The following is a 15,453-nucleotide window of genomic DNA, read 5'->3' on the forward strand; positions in this document are numbered from 1 at the left end:
GACATAGTGACGGCCCAATGGCTACGTAGAAGCTCTGTTAACTGCCGAGAAGTGAAACGGTTAAATATGTACCATTCTTGAAATGTTCAGTGCCGTTTATTCGTGTCGAGTTAAATGAAACAGAAAAATTGATGATTTGAAACGATATGGTGCCGGCCAGTCGACTCCTGTAATATTGACCAATCATAAGGCATAGCTGGAGCTCAGTCCGCAGTGCATGGCGGTATGGTGAGGGAGTAAGGATATCAGACCGTGTTTTATCTGTTGCTCAGATCTACAAATCTTGAGAGGCAAATCTCCCAAACTGGTGAGTTACCTTTGTCATGTCTCTTTACATATACCCGAATGAGACACTGTCATACGTGCAGTTGGTCTCAGCGCGCACCTGCCACTCGGAACATGGGATGGCTCGTGTTGTGTATTTGTGCGAAACACCCTGCTTTGTGAATCTGTGAATGAATGAATCGGCTCTGGCAGTCCACCGCACGGAGATTGGTCGGCGCCAGCCTCACCCTTCAGCTGATGATGCCCCGAACTCATGGCATGGCTTCCAACGTATATGGGGGCATTGCAATTGTCATTCATGTTTTGTTTTTTTGGTACGGGGCGTTCGTCCCAAAGGTCGATGTGTGTAACTGTGTTGACGTAAACAATATACTAACGAAGTATCGCCGTGTCCATTTCGATTCTAGCACTGACGCACTCCGTGCCAGCTACTGTACTAATGATAAACGTAAACAAGCCTATCAATCTACCAAAAGCAGATTCGACTGGTGTGAACACGGGGCGCTACACGCTGACACGATCGCCACACATATACAACTATGAAATCGATCGATCAGCTGATCATAGATCTACATATATCCGATGACAATTTCATTTATGTCCAGTTTTGTAACATTCGCTCTTGTTTTTGTTCGGAGATTCCTGTAAGTGGTGCGAAGCTGAAAATTGTTGGCTGGAAATACGGCTATAATTTCATTTTCAATAAATGCACACTGTTAGGAAATGAGCGGTCTAAAAATAGCCAGCTGGGCCAGTGATCTTAAACTATTTCCTGTTGGCTTGCTTGGTAGACTTTCTGTAATTTCATCACAAGCAATTAGTTGAGAGCTGGAAAATTTTGTGTGTCAGCGAATCTCTAGATAACTACGTAGGGGTAATTATTTGTGATTATATAAATCTTCCTTCGATTTATCAGAATTGTAAGTAGTCCTAGTGAACTGTCAGAATTGTGTGAACTAAATCTTGGAAAAAACATGTCATGCCACTGAGATTTGAAGATATAATGTGAAACAACCATGGGACTTAATGTACAAAATGTCAAGCTTAATTGTACTTTATGGGAGAATTTGTGTTTTTCTGTTTCATGTGTTTATTGGTTCAGGCGCCATAAACAACTTTAAATTAAGTTCCACTTAACACTAACTACAGTGTGACAAATAAAGGAGTGTTGTTCTTGTGGTTTGCAGGATGATGTGGTATTAAATCTGGAGACGCCTAGACATTTAAGTTTGTCATAGTGTTGCAAAATTAAGGAGATTACTGGTATCATTGCAGCCTTCTATAGCATTTGAACATGTTGAATCATGACCCAGTGTTTAATTCCATTTCTGGTGTCCCTAGTTGTGATGTTGCTGGAATACTGTTGAAAGCGGCGTAAAACCCAACTTACTCACTCAGTGTTTAATTCTAGAGTTGCATTTGATTTATGATAGGGGTAATTGCAATCCCATAACTTTCCCTCTTTGTTGATTCCTATTAAAAAGGATAAGTAATTGTGCTATTTGATGTGATTGTTTCTTAAACACCACACTCATCAATAAGCCCACGGTTTGTCAGTAATCGAGTTTGAAGCAGACTATCCAGTGATCCAAGTATGATCATCAATCTACCCAGTTGGGATAAGATGACATGTGTCAGTCTAGACAGTGAGCCTGTTTGCCCAATCCAGTTTGGCTCCGCTTAGATTAACAAATATGGGTTACTGAAGACAAGTACTAGCCTAGATTTTATCTTTATACATATGTATATATTATCTTTATACATATGTATATATTATCTTTATACATATGTACTGTATTATGTTGTTTCAGTGCCCAGGTGTATTATTCAACCTGACATGTCAGTATTTTTGTACATCATTTAATGGCAATTATAATGATATGGATAATAACAGTTTTCTGGATAATCCAGACCTGACATTTGTTTGAGGGAATACAGTATACAGTATTTCACAGACTAATGACATGAATAGAGTATGAGCATATGTTGACAATGTAAACGTGGATAAATATTGACACATGGTTATTTACTGATGATGTGAATACAAGAGCTCTGTGTGGATAATGGGATTGAATAGACCAAGAGGAAGGATTTGTTGAATAAACCCATTTCACGTCCATTTTCATTCACCAGTATCTGTGCTTGTTAAATCATTAGCACATTCAGATTTATGAAATAGCATGTAGGCCTGTGAGGAGTGTCTGTTAAAATAAATTGAAGATAGGGATGATTGCAGCTTTTATTAGAAGTGTGACTTTTCTAGGAAATCAGCTGTATTGCGAGCTACAAAAAGAAGGTCAAGGTTTGTGAGAAAATGTGACTTGAAAGGAAATTAATTTTTCCAAAATAATAAGATGAAGCAAGTGTTTTTATAATCATTCCTGTTCAGCTCTGTAAGTGGAGGGGCCTGAACCAGTTAAGGATAAGAGGCAAATATCTAGACCTTGTATTGATTAACTAGTTGGTTTAGTGTGTAAGGTGAACCCTGTTGCTGACTTGAAACAAAAAACAGTCCCTTTGTGTTTTTTGCTGGGGGCTGTTTTTAGTGAGACATGACAGAGATTAAGAGTAGATAATTTGGGTGCCTGATCCCAGAAATGTTGTGTTTATTAGTTTAATTTTTGTCGTTGTTATTCAAGATAAGCAGGGTGACAAGGAATGTGAAACTTGTCTGGCAGTGATGGGACGATGGTTTTGTGTGTGTGTGTACATTGTACAGAACAACACCAGATGAAAGTCTGAATGCTTTGCTACAGAGGACCTAGACACATTTATTTATTTATTTATTTATTTATTTATTTATTTATTTATTTATTTATTTATTTATTTATTTATTTATTTATTTATTTATTTATTTATTTATTTATTTATTTAAAGTGAGGTGGGTTTAAGCAGCTCTGTCATGGTTGCCAAGGGACTGCGTCCTGGGTAATATTTCCCCAATACACTACCTGTGTCCATCTTCACTTGGACAGTTTCTTTGGACCCCAGTTGGACCGCGCCCATTACAGTGTGTTTGAGATTAATTTGGCTCTGATTCAACGCTGCTGACACAAATGCAAAGTTCACAAACTGCATAAAAACAAACAGGAAGGCACAGACAAATAAACAAACTACTGTAAAGATTAGACCCTGACATTTCCAGGACACTAGAACGGAACTACATTAAAGAAGCGACTACTGCCGTGGCCATTGGAAAACCATGAAGTGGACAGTGTTGCTAGATTTCACTGGCTCTTCCTTCAGGTCCTTCATGTATCTCACAGCGAGAAAATGTGAAAATCCCGATGCCCCTCCCTGTTTGTGTTGTAAATATGGCTGTAATTACTGACTTTTACATACCCATAATATGAATAAAAAATGTTCTCCATTCAATTATCTACTGTTTGGCTCCTTGAAAAGATCAATTCATTGTGTTTTCACAGAGTTGCGACATTTTTATGAACCCTATAAAAGTGCATTTTTACAAAATTGAGCAACTTCCAGAGGCAATAACTTCGAAACTTTTCAAGATGTCAGCATGCCCTGATCAATCTGCAGAGTTGACAGTGTGGGCTTTACAACAACAATGTTTCAAACACAATGGTACCATTTGCCCTTGAGGAGGAGAACATGTCCAAACACAGGCACTGTGAAAACTTGCATACCTTGAAGGTTGAAATTCATTTTGTTTTCTCAGAGTTATGAGTCTGTATATGACATTTTTATGAATCCTATGAAAAGGCATCTCAGAAAAATTGACCAACTTTCGAGGGCGATAACTCCAAAACTATTCAAGATATCAAACTGTCTTGAACAAATTAAGCGTTCCATGGTATGGGCTGTCCAACATCGAATATGATTGTGCTATAAACCATTCAGACAAAACACAAATTTCATTTTTTTCAAAATGGTGGAAAATATATCATGGCAGCCAACTTCTGCTATGGGTTGAATCGATGGACAATGATGTTGCCTACATTGAGTGAAAATTTGGTCCTTTTATCTCTAATAGTTTGGAAATATTCATGATGAAAACTTTCACATTTTGGGTTGTCTGCCCTTACCAAGAGCCGAAAGCTGGGATACTTTGCTCCATGTATACATTTCAGCATACAGGCTATCATCCCTGAAATTGCTCCAGTGGTTAGGTCAGAAGAGTGGGTACAAAATTTGTAGAAATAATAATGATAATAAGAGGAAAATAATAATATTCGGATAATAACAGTAGATCTCCTTCTTTCTTCTGAAGACTTAAATGTTCTTGTTTAAATGTTTTAGACAGTTGGTAAGTAGTATGAAAGAAACCTGAAGGTGTACATTTATAACATAACTGATAGGGAAACTGGATATCCACAACTAGGGACTGAACATTATAGCAATGATATCAGTAGTATTACTGGGTGGTGAAGTAGAATTGCCCTTACTCTTTGTCTGAAGATAAAGAAGATCAGACTGAATGATCCACATTCTTGGTGTTCCTTATTTCTAGAAATCTCGTAAAGCCACACTTTCACACTTTGAGGCTTTTTTGAGCAGCAGTCATCTCTTGCCCTAATGCTCCTTGTGATAGGTCTAGCATCCTTACTCATATCTCCTCAGGTCCAACCATGATATGGCTTCACAGGACCCTACAGGGCTCTCTGGCACTCTAGCTCCCTAAATCAACTTTTACAATTAACATAGAATTGCACGTCTCTAACTCTAAGGTAATAATTAATAGTTTCAATGATAATTTTAGAAACGAAAGGAAATACAAATGACAGACTACAGTCCCCATATCTAGACTTGCCTCTTTAAAAGGTAGAAGTACTAGAAATACTTAGTACAGCCTTAGAGTAAGGCTAAATGTTATCATGTACACCAGCATCACTATTTACATAGCACTGGGTGCAGGCTTCCTTAGAAGGTAAGGCAGATATTGTGAATGTGCAACATTGTTCCACAATACTTGTTTCACATAATACAGTAAAGAGCTGTGTTCCAGTGTTATACAATGTTCCAGATAATGTAACATAGAGTTTCTTTACATGCCAGCTGCTCCTGTCATTAACCAGCCTGATAATGAATACCATCCTATTACATTTATCACATAGGTTAGTAGTCATGTGCCAGTGTGGGTGATGTGTGTATGAGTGAGTGAACAGGGCTGATGAAGGAAGTACTCTGTGTAGTGAAACTAATCCATTGTGAGTTTTCATGGCCAAAGATATTCTATTCAGGTCTCAGTGGTCTGTGGCAAATTTTCTTGTATAGTTAAGGTAAGTTTGGGTGTGAGAACAGAAATTCAGGCTTCACATTGTAAGTTTGATGATTGTTACCTTTCTCTCTTAAACATGGGAACTGTTCTGCCCATGAATCTTCTGTGACAATATTGTTTGTGGATGTTTATAATTATATTACTATTCTTCTTTTTGTTTTCATTTCATCATGAATCATTCTGTTGTATGCTGTCAGTATTGAATCATTCTGTTGTATGCTGTCAGTATTCAATCATTCTGTTGTATACTGTCAGTATTCAATCATTTCAGTTTTGTGGAACATGAATTTGTACATTTGTTGATCCCAGTTTTCACCAAACATGGTTTAAGTGAAACTACAGGAGACTTTTCATTTCTAGAACTCATTCTTGGATGTCATGTTAGCTTTAATCCATTTAGGCAGACAAAAGACTCTTGTTATTTGGTGTGACTAGATTTGCTGGTAACGAACTCCACTTGTCAGGGTTAAAAGGCTCTCATAGTCAATTGGCTTGTGCTCCTTAGGGATTGTGCCTCCTCAATGATGAGTGGCTTTCTGGGATACAAATCTGTGCATATTTTATGAAGAGGGACCATATCAAAACACAATAGTTGATTTATTTTTGAAGTCCTATATTGGACGTGTTTCTTACCTGTTAATTATTGACATGATTGTTATTTACCTGATATTGTGATATCTGTAGTATCTCATGATAAGATGTGTTGAGATTTGAAGTCTAATCTTGATTTAACTTAATTTTGTATTGTTACAGTCCCTCGAAACAATTGGGGAGTTCTGATTGAAAACCACTGTCTCCAGCTGTGCAATGTATGAATGAGGTGTCAAGAGTTGTTGCTCCAATATTTCACATAGATCAGATATCATAGAAGGACAGAGGTCAGTTTGGGCTAATTAGTGGAGAGTTGTCATAATAACTGCAGTGGAAAGAGTTGCCTTGTCACAGTGAAATGCTGATCGTAAAGTGAATTGAATGATTTGTGAAGGTGTTGATGAACCCATAGTCTAATAGTGTTTAGGACTGTCTGTCGGGACAATGTCTTGGAGTGATGTGATAATACGTCGTTTGTCATCATACATGACCGTCTAGTGTCAGGTTTTCCCCCAGTGTTTCCCGAGTGAAGAGGTGGTGGGGTAGCCTAGTGGCTAGAGTGTCTGCTCCTCGCACTGCAGACCCAGCTTCTGTTGCCCACATAGACACAATGTGTAAAGCCCATTTATGGTGTCCCTCGTGGTATGTTGCTAAAAGCAACCAAACTCACTCACTCATTCACCCTGTGACTCAGACATTGAACTGGTTCTCTGTGATATGAAACCATACTTGTGTAATCAGTCCTAGTTTCTTTGGAAAACGTGTGTTTCAATTTGCTTATGATATTTTTCTTCATTTACAATGATATTCCATCGTAGGGGTTTAAGAATTTACTTGTTTGTGGGCTGCTAGATAATTTCTGCTTATGGTTTCCAACTGCAAATGAACTTGGATTTCATTTATATCTGCTCAAAATGTAACTAATAAATTTCACAATGATCATAAAGTAGAGTTTTCTTTCTTTGCTATTTATCACTTCTCAATAAATAGTCCCGCAGATATTAACATTAAATACCATGTTGAATTATTCTTCATATTCTTTCATTGTGATTATGTCATGAAAATCAGAACAAGTGGAAAATTAGTCAGGACCTGTTACTTTCTTAAACTCACTTAAATTCCAATAAGAAATGTGTTGTTTAATATGCTTCTGTAGAAATACAATATGTTTATGTTTTCACAATATAAATGTGTTTGTGTTTGGCCTTTTTGTAAATAAGTCATCAGTTTTACAATACACTCATCAAACTAGTACATCACATATGTCTTCGCAATTCTTTGCCTTGCTACTGTGTAAAATACATTTGACGCTAGGAGTGAAATCAAGACAGGATTACCTTGTGGAAACCCTAGGCAGTTTTCAGATATACATGGCTGAATTCACCTGTGTTTAATTGGCCTTGTCTGAAGAAGAACATGTAAAGCAATGACATAGCGACGTAGTGACTTTGTAGACATGTTCTTGTCATGTCCTTTGGTGGGGGTAGCCTAGTGGTTAGAGCGTCTGCTCATCACACCGAAGACCTAGGCAGCCCTTTACTGGTGTCCCCAGCCGTGATATTCCTGGAGTAGTGCTATAAGTAGTGGAAAATAGCTCACTCACTCTCTCACTCTCTCTCTCTCTCACTCACTCACTCACTCACTCACTCACTCACTCACTCACTCACTCACTCACTCACTCACTCACTCACTCACTCACTCACTCACTCACTCACTCACTCACTCACTCACTCACTCACTCACTCTTGTTTTAACATACAGGACTCACAAAGAATGGTTCCCTCTTAATGCAACCCAACCTGATGTGAATTCAGATATCTGGACCCTGAGTGGTCAATATATTACTGTATAATGTAAAGATTGGCATTACAAGCTCTTGGTGGTAATGTCAGAAATGAACTGCATGTATCAATGCAGCTGTGACTGTGACTGTTTTCTACAGTAATGTTTTTAGGTGGGCTGGGTGTAATTACTACTATGAGCAGCTATGAGATCACACATGCAAACAGTGCAAGAACACAATAAGCTGTTAGATTGGAGGACACGCATGGCTTCCATCGCTGGGGTTAATGTTTCGTTAAGGGACGAGACATTAAGGAGGCTGTTTCCCAGATTTCACATTAGCTGTGCTTGAATGAACTGTATGATCAGGTAGACATACATGCTTTGTTGAAGAGAATCAAAACCATTATCTTAGGCATTAATTAATTTCAAAAGTACTTTTTAGCCCTCATGGTTTCTATGCTGCAAACATTTTGGTAATTAACGCTTGGATCTGCTGGTGAAAAAGCAGACCTTTACATTCTTGTAATTTCAGGGCTCAAACATCTCTTAGATAGTTTTGTAATATGTTTACTTTCTTTCATGAATTTTACGAAGTTTTGTGGTTTTTGTTTTTATTGCCATAATCAGTCTGTAATTAGCCTTTTGAGTTTAGGACATTTATGACAGACAGGACGAAAATAATTCCCAGTCTCTGCCATCTGTGTTCACCTTCACCCTTTGATACATGCTCACTCAACCATGCACCTTGCACTGTTCCAAGACGTGCTAAAGAAACACTCTCTCTGTTAGTTTTTTTCACCAGACAGCTGCAAAGAATTTTGTCCTTTTATGATAAAAGATACTTTTAGTTCTTCCTTATTGCCAAGATGCATGTTACGAGATATAAAAACATGGTTTTAGTCCAGAATTGTCCTGAATATTTCACTGAAAATGAGTAAAGGTAATACACCTGAAATATGTTCTCCTCCAGACGAATGAGTGCGTTCCCTTTCTTGTATCCTTGTAAAGACTATCACTTGTCAGTATGGGCAGTGGGGTAGCCCCGTGATTACAGGGTTTACTTGCCACGCCAACGACACAGGTTCAATTCCCCACATGGGTGTATTGTGTGAAGTCCATTTCTGTCGAGATCACAGGTGCTTTTAACGCTAAAAACTACCTCAAGGTATATACTGTCACTAACAGGGCCAGAGACAAACTCCGTTGGTGACAGGAAATACCTTGATGGCAGTTTTTAGCATTTCAACCTTCTGAGGCCACGATGTTGCTGGAGTACTGCTAAAAGTGGCGTAAAACCATACTCACTCACTCACTCACTCACTCGCTCACTCGCTCGTCAGTACCAGCCGGCAGGTTGATTCCCAAGCCCCATATTGGTCACTGTGAACACTTTCCTGATCATCTTGTGCTGTGATGCACTTTTCAGCCATATGAAAAGAATACAAAAATGTGAAATCCCTTTGAGCTGTGAAAAGGGGCTGTCGAGACATGTCGATGTTACTTCAATGGTTCAATTTGTCAAGAACTGTTTGTGGTGGTTCAAATCCCAAATACTCGCTGTCTGTTAGCAACATAATTATTCCCTTGTATATATCTGCTTACTGATAAATGCAGCTCATGCCTGAAACAAGCCTCCACCCACACAGTGCAACATAGCTGGAATACAAACACATGTTGAAGACAGTTACATGAGAAAGACAGTGTGATTCAGATCTTGTTACTAACTGCAGAAAACAGCTTGTTGGTTACAGATCAGTAATTGATGCTGTGAACATCAATAGCAGCTGGAACAGTGATAGTCATCAAACTGAAACAGGTTGCTTCAACCAGTGATCTTGTGACCCAAATTTTTTTTATGACACCTAGTGAAATCCAGAGTTTACATCTGGATACAAATCCGATGGTTCTGCATTTTAGTTTTTGTGCAAATTTCAGGGAGATGCTGGCAGGCTGTCCTTGTAGTTCAATAAAAAATGATGAATGCTGTAGGCACCGAGGGTCAGGTTTGATTCCACCTATTGGTACAAAGGTTGAAGCCCGTTTCTAGTGGCCCCTTCATGACATTTCTGTAATGTTCACTCGCTTCACCACTTTCTGACTCACTTCAATTCGGGGAATATTTAATATTTAGAGAATATTAATCTCAAAATGTGATTTTTCTTAAGACCTTATAGCTTTGGTCCAACGTGAGTAATATATTTTTGGCTTGTTTTATATGAATTTAACCTTCATATGGTCAAAGTTGTGTGAAACCACATCTGTACCCAGGGATATTGGGGTAATCCACGGGTTAATATGTTAACCCATCATGCTGAAGACCTGGGTTCACTTCCCAACATGGGTACAATATATGAAGCTTACTTCAGGTGTGCTGGACTTGCTCACAACTGTACCCAAATGAATAAATCCTGCTTCATGAGGAGTTGCTTGTCCTGATTTCCGGTGGTTAGTTCTGACCTACAGGCATAAGTCTGTTTAGTGTCAACACTGACCCAAAGCACAAGCTATGTCATATTGATCTTCGTAGTCTACTGGGTTTACGAGCAATCAGTCAAGCTATCAATAGCCTCATCACTTGGTACATCAGCACCACTGAGAGAACTGAGAATTGTCAAGTGGAAAAGAACCCATCTCACTCACTATCACAGATTGTCTGGCAGTATTCATGTAGACAAAGCCACTGACTAGAGTCAGGGTTAGAGTGAGTATGGTTTTATGCCACTTGAAGTAATATTTAAGCGATATCATGGCAGGGGACTCTATTCAGGATTAGAGTGAGTGGGGATGGCTTTATGCCACTTTTACCAATATTCGACCAAAATCATGGCTGGGGACACCATTCACAATTAGACTCTGGTTTAGAGATGTATCCCGTCCACCTTGTTGATCACAACAGGTAACAAAGTGTTTGTCAAGTCAGACTTGATCACAGACCTTAAGCCAGGAGTTGCATACACCAATGCTAAAAAATATCAGTTACTGTGCAGTTTGATGTGTATTTAATGTGGCAGAGGGATAGTCTAGTGGTTAAAGCAGGGTTGACTCCCAACATGGGTTCAAGGTGTCAAGCCCATTTCTTGTGTCTCCCACTATGATATTGCTTGAATATTGCTTGGCGTAAAAAGAAACCCACTCACTTGTTCAATGCCATCATATGACTTGAGTATTGTTGTTGAGTGCTTTTCTAGAAAACAAAAAACCCAAGACCAAACAAGCAAGCAAGCAACAATTCCTCTACACTTTGACAATTGAACTTTGTGAACTGTCCATGGGAAACATCAGGACTTGATCTGATATGAGTCGTAACACTAGAATATTTTTGATTAATCTCCTTTTGTTTTCATTGTCAGTTCCGTTAATCTCACTTTACTTATCTGCCATTTACAGAATCCCCGTCAGACTAACTTAGACCATTGATAGATCAATGTCTGTTGTGACAGATTTGATGAATGTTCTTCATATGGAAAAAACCCTGAGTTTTTCCCCATTTTGATACTGCAGGATGAAGATGTGCTGGTACGTAATCCTTTGGAACAGCCCAATGTGGCGCCTTATGGAAATTGTGATGAGTCAGATGAAATGTGATTTAGGACTGTCATTTTGAAAATGGAACCGTCAGTGTCGTCAGACATAATGTCTCACTGTTCTTTATGGATGCACAACATGATAAATATCAGCACAGATATATAAGTGAGTGAGTCATGGGTAGCAGGAGTCAAGCATTTTCATGGTAAATGACACCTACAATGGGATTCACACTTTGTGCTGATGTAGGCTGGTTGCTTGTTAAATGCCACCCTGAGCAATATTCCATTTCTTCCAGCTGCAGCCTGTATATAGTTCTGTCTTTAACACACAATCCAGTGATCAACGTCATAAGCATGAAACTGAACCCAGGACTTGAGTGTGATGAGTGAACACATATACCACTGGACTATCACAACACTCCTCAATGCACTGTGAATTCACAGTATTCTTTTTGTTAGAGATACGGTAATAGTTTCCTTCTAGCTTTTAAATATTTCAGAGCATACACAGTTCTTAACCTTGTAATAGAAACGTGTTTGTCTCACAAGATTTTCTATATGATACTGCACCATGTAGTAATACTACATGACACCATGTTTCTGTTGACATGCTGATACAATAAATTGATGACAGTAAAAATATTCTGTTCACGTAATTCATGAAGTAAGTTAGACGAAGACTGCCTATTTCCTCTAATTTAATTGCCAATTATCTATGTTTCAGTTTTTCTTGGCTTAGTCTTTTCTGACTATGAGTATTTTTTGTACAATTTTCTATACACGCCTTTTCCAACACTTACTGTGAAAACACTCAGGGCATTGATTTCAGGTTCACTGGTTCGATATCATGTGTAGGTCATTTGGCCATAGCCGACATATGTATGAGAGTTAGTGTTGCTTTTCACATTCATTTCCTATTACGTTATATCTGTCTTAAATTGACTTTATCAACACTGAATTGCATTACCCAGACTGGAGACAAACATTTCTTTGCTCTTTCATATGGCTTCATAATTAATCATGAATTAATCAAGTTAAGAAAATGTCCATCAGTATTCAGACCTATTCTTTTACTGCATTTTGCATTTTCTATTTATGGTAACTCACTGACATGTTGTAGTGCCTCATTAAAATGACTTCAAATCTAAAAATGAACATCGATAGCTGTGCCTGCCCTAATGAGATAAGATTATTTCTTTATTAACATATGGATGGTGATTCAATTACAAGGGTAATGAATTACTGAAACTGAATGGTAATCTCAATAATCGCATTTTACCATGTTTGGTGTATATATGAATTTAGACACTTCTCAAATATCTTTACACAAATAAAGGAAATCTTACTGCTAAGTAGTCAGCAATTCAATCTACTGTGGCACATGGTAATTGTTATATTTCTCCAAATACCAAATAAATGCCCTTTCTAGATTTTTACTTGCGTGATAGTCCAAATACCAAATAAATGCCCTTTCTAGATTTTTACTAGCGTGATAGTCCTCTATTTCATATATATATATATATATCATCTCTCGTATAAACGATATTGCTCCCATTAGTAGAGTAACTAGAATATTGCGAATATTGCAATGCTCAGTCTAATTCCATGCTGTATTATAGGCTTGTGAGCCGGCAATAATGGACTTTAAAATGCCAGATTCCAATCTTTGTTTTATGACAACAATGACAAATAGATATTATAGACTTTCAGTTTCTTCTTCCTGTCATCACATGTTGTTTTACTGACCAAAACTACTGATACGTGGTATATACAATACCTTTGTATGTAACAGGTCTGTCAGTAAGTTATTTACAGGTGTACATGATAGGTATATGGAATGTTGCTGGGTGAAACATTAAACAACTGGTGAAGACACTTGTTGCATTGCGGAGACCATCTTGGTCACAAGGGCTAGACAATGAAACCGTAATAATTTTCGATAAGTTTTATCATCAAGGTAGATATTTCAGATATTCTATGTCCTTGAAACCTGAGTATCTATATGCGTATCCTTGAAAGTGTAAATATTTTAGTTTCAATGTTGTAAATACAAATGGTGTCCCATATTACTAGAGGGAAAGATCAAGTCTGAACGTTCCAACATCACAATGACCTACAACCCTAGGTTCTTTAATCTATGTGTTATGTGTATTGATGTGGTGTGTTTTACACTAATTGCCATATAATTATAGTTATTTGTAGTGGCCTGTTTGCAGTTTATGTGTGGTGCTTAAATAATATCTCTGACAATAGCGGCCTGTTTGCAGTTTATGTGTGGTGCTTAAATAATATCTTTGACATTGCATGTTATTAACATAACGACACATCTCAGCCTAGTTCTTGTAATTGAAATGTTGCAGCAGACCACTAAAAGAGAAGGTGACACCGAACCGTATTCCGTCATGATAGTTTCTACTTAGTTCCTCAACCTATATGATTACTAAGCCATTTGACAATCGTACACTATGATGTTTTGTGAATGGGCTTAACCATACACTGTACGACACACAATTTAATATGATGGACGGCACTCATCTGAATCACAGAGGACAATCTACTTTGCTCTTTCTTTGTGTCTCCTCGTCATGTGACAAAGTTACATCTTGTCTGTGGATGGTTGCCTCGGCAAAATAGGCCATTTCTCACCCCATAGACCCTGAAAGCAGCTAGGACAAGATTGTGCAGTTATGTGTGGGGCTGTGTGAAGGAGACACTGTATGGAACCCCTGCAGTGTACATCTCGGTCACAGTGAATTACCTTTACCACGTACCCATTAACAGTTCGGGGAGGACAGTACTCCAAAAAATATTTTTGCGACTATTATGTTCCATTGTATGCAGCTGGGTGTTTTCAGTCATGGGAGCTTAATGGGACAATTTTCGTCCGATGAGTAAACTTTTAATCTTTTTATTAAGGTACTACAGAATGTGGAATAGCCATCATGTGATGGCTTTCAATTAGAGAATCCCGGGAAATTTCAAGCACAGTGTTGTTGCTAGGGTTACCGTTTTAATATGAAATATTAATGGGGACCCCTTAAGGTCACTTTTGGTTGGAATAACACAAGGGTGGTATGGTGCTGAATTAGAGTTACCTACCTTATACTTCATAAAGATTTTCTCAAAATGTCTTTTTTCTAATGTGAACTTGTCTTTTATATTTGTTGTTCTAAATGATGAATCATTGTCAGTAATTTTCACAACTGGCTGTGTTTGTGACAGGAAACATGAGCTCTGATTTTTGCACAACTCAGGAATACGGAAATTCTGGAAATTTTTCTGGCGGTGGAGATCTATAAACGGTCAAGGTCCAGAAAGATGAAGAACATATGTTTTCATGACAAGTCTTGGAAACTGTCCTGCCAACCACCATTGATTCGGTGAATACAGGACAAGATTCACATTGTGACCAAGGTTAATGAATAGATTTCTCTGAGAGGCAGGTAGAAGATGGAACATGAAGGGTGGGTAACAATACTCTGATCTTAAACGTTGTATAGTTAACTGGTTACGACACCCAGTAGCAATCAGCTGTAAATACACTTGACCAAGTGTGCCTCTCATTCGGTCTGTTCTCAGTTCATCGTTTGTCTGGTAATGCTATAAGAACCTACATCGTTATTGTACAAAATAAGTTGTTCTTCCTCATGCTCATGTATGTATTTGGTTATCCTTCCTAAGTGAATAAATGTATTATTTCTCTGAGTGAATCAGTGACTAGTGGTCAGCTGTATCTGGTAGTGTATAAAGAGAGTTAGCTCACTCTGGATGATGCTGTACAACCTGAAGCCACCAAGTCTTACATCATGGAGTGCAAGTCAACACAGGAACACCATGTTGGTGGCAGATGATAAAGGTTTCTTAGAAACTATTTTGAATTAGTATCAAGAGTATGGTATAGATATTTAATAGCATTCTTAGTAAGAACTCAGGAAGTGTTGAAAGCCTGAAAGCCATAGATATAAATAATGTTAATAGGTCAGTACTGATGATATCCTATGACACCCTTCAAATTCTCTGTGTGAC

General features: G+C 38.1%; 1 protein-coding gene across 2 annotated transcripts in view; it reads left to right on the forward strand.

Moving 5' to 3' along the window:
• LOC137264839 (thyroid hormone receptor beta-like) overlaps positions 1–15,453 on the forward strand; it is a 295,265-nt gene continuing 279,812 nt past the window's right edge. The window contains exon 1 of one of the 2 annotated variants that reach the window (XM_067800173.1): positions 1–307. The gene's annotated coding sequence lies outside the window, so the exon portion shown is untranslated. The remainder of the gene's footprint in view (positions 308–15,453) is intronic. The other variant, XM_067800175.1, reaches the window with a different exon arrangement.

Source organism: Haliotis asinina, chromosome 15 (genome assembly GCF_037392515.1).
Source record: "Haliotis asinina isolate JCU_RB_2024 chromosome 15, JCU_Hal_asi_v2, whole genome shotgun sequence".
NCBI lineage: Eukaryota > Metazoa > Mollusca > Gastropoda > Lepetellida > Haliotidae > Haliotis > Haliotis asinina.